General features: G+C 36.8%; 1 non-coding gene across 1 annotated transcript; it reads right to left on the bottom strand.

The window, feature by feature from the left end:
- Positions 1-1,489: 1,489 nt before the first annotated feature.
- Positions 1,490-1,681, bottom strand: LOC119044754 (U2 spliceosomal RNA). The gene has a single exon (XR_005081674.2). It is a non-coding gene; the product is annotated as a U2 spliceosomal RNA (small nuclear RNA).
- Between the last annotated feature and the right edge of the window lie 4,084 nt (positions 1,682-5,765).

Genomic DNA, 5,765 nt, shown 5'->3' with positions numbered 1-5,765 from the left:
AAACTATATGCAATAATCAACTCAAAGAGCTAAATGTAAATGCTAGCTAAAACTACAAAATTCTTTGAGGAAAAGGTATAGTAAAAGCTTCACAGTCTTGAACTGGACAATGATTTCTTGGATGTGATACCAAAAAGGCAACAAAACCCAAAATAGTTAAACTGAACTACATCAAAATTGAAAACTGCTGTGTGTGCATAAAAGGACACAACCAACACACTAAAATGGTAATCTATGGACTGTGAGAAAATATTTGTAACTTATATACGAGCCAAGTGATTAATATCCAGAATTTATAAAGAACTTTTACAGGTCAACAACAATGAAAAAACAAATAACATGATTTTGAAATAGGAAAAGGACTTAAACAGAAATTTCTACAAAAAGGGTACACAAATGTTTAATAAGCACACATAAAGTTGTTCACCATCACTAGTCATTACCAAAATGCAAATCAAAACCACAAAGAGGTATTATTATCTCACTCTCATTAATATGACTACTATCAAAGAAATGAAACAACCAAAAAAACCAAGAGAATAGTAAGCTTGGCAAGGATATGGAGAGATTGAGACCCCTGTGCCTGCTATCATGGGAATGGAAAATGGTGTAGCCACTATGAAAAACAACACGGCAGTTCCTTGAAAATTTGAAAATAGAATCACTGTATGATACAGTAACTCCACTTCTGGGCATATCTCCAAAATAACAGAAACCAGGGTCTTAAAGAAAAAATAGTACATTCATGTTTTTAGCAACATTATTCACGATGGCCAAAAGATAGAAGCAACCCAATTGTGCATCGGGGGTAATAGACAAACAAGATGTGTTACACACATACAATGGAATATTACTCAGCTTTAACAAGGGGAAAATGTGACCCACATTACAACATAGATGAACCTTGAGGACATTGTGCTAAGTGAAAGAAACCAGTCGCAAAGAGAAATTTGAATGGTGGCTTCCAGGGGCTGAGAAGAGCGAAAAGATGGACTTGTTTAATAGGTATGGAGTTCCAGTTTTACAAAATGAGGAAGTTTCTGGAGACTGGCTTCACAATGACATGAATAAACATTTAAAAAATTGCAGTAAAAAATATATATCACAAAATGTACTGTTTTGACCATTTATTAAGTGAACAGTTTTGTAGTGTGAAATACATTCACATTGCTGTGCAACCAATCCCCAGGAAAGAAAGTCTTTGAAGTTAACGTATCCCCCTCCCAAAAGAAAACAAACAGCACCCAGAATGATGGGGATATGTCAGAGATACAAGAGTCAACTAGAAGAGCTCAAATTGAAACTATGTGAATAACAGAATAAAGTTTTACTGGACTCTCTTACCCACCAATACACATTTGTGAGGCCATAGTGAGGATGGAATAACTACATAAATTATTTGAAATTTTTCTGCACAGATTTGTTTATTCTGAGTGAGTGAATTAGCTTTTGGCAAGCTTCAGAGTAGTCAGGTGTTTTTTTTGTTGTTTTTTTTTTCACTAGTCCCAGAAGTACTGCAACACTAGGTCAATGCGTGGAATGAACAGAGCAAACTTCTCTTCTGCCTCCCTGCTCCGAAACTCCATTTAATATATTTTCCTTGGATAGAGGACATATCAGTTATTAAACTGATAAGAACCGATACTATGCTTGATCTCGGCCAAAAGGGCCAAGAAGCAATGGTCACACATTTTATAGAAGTTCTCATAACTGGGACTTGTCTGGTTTTTCTCCATAATTAGATTGGGTTATCAGGGGAAAAAATCACATATTTAAAGTACCATTCTCATTACATCATATCAAGAGTACATACTACCAGCATGATTTATAACTATTGATGTTGACCTCAGTCATCTGGCTTGAGGTGGTGTGCATAAGGTTTCTCCACTGCAGTTTTTCTTTATACACAAGGACATTGTACTGGACACATAAATGGTATGCCTCAAGCTGTCAAGATCATCAGAAACAAAAAGGTATGAGAAGTTCTCACAGCCAAGAGAAACCTAAGGAGACATGATGACTAAATGTTATGTAGTTTTTTGGATGAAATCTACAGAAAGAGGGAAGTAGGTAAAAACTAAGGAAATCTGAACACGCTATGTACTTAGTAATACTTGATCAACTTTGGTTCATTGATTGTGATCTATATCTCATAGTAATGTAGGATATTAGTAACAGGAAAAACAGGGTGGGGGCGTGTAACAACTCTTTGTTCTACCTTCACAAGAATTTGGTAAATCCAAAACTGTTCTAAAATCGAGTTCATAACCAAAGGGAAAATATGGTTGGAACAAGTGTGAGGAGAAGGCAAACATCAATGAGGTTTTTGAATAATATTCATTCTTACGTTAGGCCTTCTTTCCCAGCATTTGGCCTATACATCTTTAGATGGGAGGACCATTTTAGAAAAATGGGGCACAGAAAAAGGGGACATGTAGGGGAGTTTACATTTTGAAAAGGAAGGAAAACAACTAAAAATAAAATAATGTATATTTAAAGATCGTGGTGGGAGAGTGATTATGAATATGTTTAAGTCATCTTTGGGCAGGTGTCAAAGCACCTTTGACTTTATAAGGCAGGCCTACAAAAAAAAACCATCCCAGCTGTGTAGAGCCATTTAACGAAAATCAGCACATTTAGCAGCCTTTACACACAATTTCAGCTCAACAAGAAAATAAGGCAAAAGTCAAGTTTGAGCCTCAATGCCCTGAACAATCAGTGCAGCCAAGACTCAGTTAGTAGGGCACAGCATTTCCTTTCCTCCATCCAGCAAACCTCTGCCACAACCCTCAACACTCCTGCCTACAAGCTCTAAGGTGAAAGGGTTTTATTTCAGAGGATCGACTACGTCCACCATAGTTGTCAGACTTTGGTAACCCAACAGGGTATCAAACACACTAACAACCACCAAAACAAGTTCAAGGTCAACTAATGGTCTGCCAGCTTGCAGCAGCATCATTTGGCATCTCTCTTGCCCCCATCTCAAGAAACAGCTGCTTTCCCATTTGCCTGGCAGCTTGCCAAAGAAACAAGACAGTCGGTTAACACAGAGCTGTCAATAATTCATAGTAGCTGGACTTGATAAAGTAATCAGGAGGGGATATCATTTAATCAAGGTCTCCGAAGCAGGGAGAAGCAATTGGGATTGCTAATCAGGTAATTGCAGGGGGGATTGCTCAGAAATAATTTGTATTGAGCTGATAGAAGAGCAAGTCCAGCTCACAAAGGAGAGGACGGATTCTTCATGTTCCTGTCATCCTTCCTGTGACCACTAATCTTTGTGCAGTGTGCAAATGAGACGGGGGTCAGACTTCTGTGGCACTTGGCTCCCTAAATGTCACATTTCCGGCTTGTGCAAGTCACAGATATTGACTAGACTGTCTCCAGAGAAAATAGGCTTTGCTGAACCTTTGAAGAAAACTACGAACACAATGGATCACATTCAAAGTCACTTACAAATTGACCTGATTATATCCAAATATGTGATTATGAATAACATGAGCTTCTATTCCAACAGGGAATAACATCCTGTGGATTTTTCTCAGGAATTCTGAGGAAGTGTCTTATATAGATTTCACTTGAGTCACCTGATTCACAATATATCTTTAACAAGGGTTCCAAGGAAATACAAAATTTAGAAACTAAACAATAAACATTCCTGAATTATGCTCTGTAAATTGACTCACATGATGTCTAGATTGCATATAATTTTTCTGACCCCTTCGTCATTACAAAGATAATTTAAGACAGCTTTCAATGGTTCATAAAATATAGCAAGATAAAACTAAACTCAAAATCAGCTAGAACATGAAATGGAATAAAAATATTAAGTATGACAGATTGACAGTAGAAACAATTAAGGAAACTAGCCATTTCATGCATTGCTCCATTTCGCTGAAAACTACAAACACTGTGCAATAGAAAGAGTACATACATACTGAGTCTTCACCGAACTTTCTGTGCATATCTTATCATAGCTGCTTTTCCTCTTACACTTCCCAAATTTATTATATTCTGCCTCTCTTGCTGTATATTACATTATAAATTTGGAGTCAGAGGCTGTATTATGGAAGACAAATTCCCCACTCAATAGTTAATGTGCTTTGGGACAAGCTGATTCAAGCTCTAATTATTTGTTTCCTTCTTGATGAACTGGGTGAAGAACAAACAGAGTTTCATCGTTTTAGCATGTAAAGTGCTTAGCCCACCATATAGAAGGGTGTGATCGCTTAACAAATGATACTTACTAATATCCCTTCCTGTCTTTTATTCGTCTTATTTCTTCCAAGCTGTGCTTTAGAAAACTGCAATTATTTCTGTAAGTAAAAGATGGAAATAATTATTGATGCCTTCCTCCTCTGACAGATGTCAGTCCCACTTCCAGATCTGTGTATGCTCTTGACAGAATCCCATTAATCTGTGCAAATGTGGCAGGGACAGAATCATTGAATAAGCAAATATTCTAAGTCTTGGAACTACCTCTGCCCTACCCACCTCACCTGTCAAAGAGAATCGTGGTTGCACATCCCATGCCTTCCTCCCATCCCCAAAAAGACTTCTATCTGGTCAGTTTATAAAATCATGTGATGCATACTTGGAAGTATAAAAAGAACGGGAACTTTAAATGAAATGAAGGAGTAAGAAAAGAGAAGGTAGATGCCCGTGCATGAAAGACAATGATGAAAAAACATCACTGATGGAGAATGAAGACTATGATGAGTGAGACTTCGGAGAAGCCTCTGGGCTTCAGAGAATAGAACAGAGGAAAAAGATTTTAAGAAGTTGTGTTTCAGATTATTCTTTTAATTCACTTTAAACATCTTTGAAAACATAAGTAAAAGCTGGAATTAATATTTAATAATATCAGTTGTTAGACAGCAATTCCTTCAGTGCAACACAGTGCTGATCCCGGGCCACGTGGCATCCAGGATTTTTTTTTTTTTGGTTACGTGAAACTCCTCATTAATTTTCTCTGTTCCAGTGAAGCTGGTTGTCATCAGAAAGAGCTGCCGATATCAAAGAAAACTACAAGAACAGATTTTAATTGGTGCTCTGTACAGGAAGAGAAAGCAGAAGGTGCGTTGTCATAATATAAACTGAATGTTAATAATATTCTGTTATCCTGTGGCACATAGGCACAAACTCTGGGAAACCAAATCAGGTTGTTAGACTGAATTGAATGCAGTTCTCCTAGGGTCCTCACTGCCATAGACTTAAAGAAGGACTGGTGTCAAGTGCCTCTATGAAAACTCATCCATTCATTAACAACTCCACAGAGAGATATCCAGTCATCAGCTCTACAAATGTGTATGAACAGTTTTGTGATGACCATGGTAAAACTTCAGGAAATACACAAAACTAGAAGCTAGCATCTTCTAAGAGAGTCTCCAAACATACCAAACCTAAAAAGTTATGTGTTCTTTGCTCTTCTTCAGACAGATTATTGATCTATAGCAAGGGAGTTTAACCTCTAAAAGTTTCTATTTTTATAAGAACTTTCCAATAATACCTCAGAAAGTTCTATAAGACATTAAAGTCTCCCCATACAATAACATATTACTCTTGTCTATATACTTGTATGCACTTAGGTTGTCAAGGGATTCTAAAGTTTATCTAAAAATAAATATGAAAGAAGCCAAGAGCATTTAGAAAAAGAAGTATAATGAGATGGACTTTACCAGCTATTTATGGTTAACATAATCAGATATCAATTATGAATCCATACTGATTTTAAAGGTGTAAAAACGGCACAGAAATAGACAAAT

Source organism: Artibeus jamaicensis, unplaced genomic scaffold, assembly GCF_021234435.1.
Source record: "Artibeus jamaicensis isolate MK-2021 breed Jamaican fruit bat unplaced genomic scaffold, CSHL_Jam_final contig_1015, whole genome shotgun sequence".
In the NCBI taxonomy this organism is placed as follows: Eukaryota; Metazoa; Chordata; class Mammalia; order Chiroptera; family Phyllostomidae; genus Artibeus; species Artibeus jamaicensis.
The sequence above is the reverse complement of the archived record's forward strand: the minus strand, read 5'-3'. Positions and strand labels throughout refer to the sequence as shown.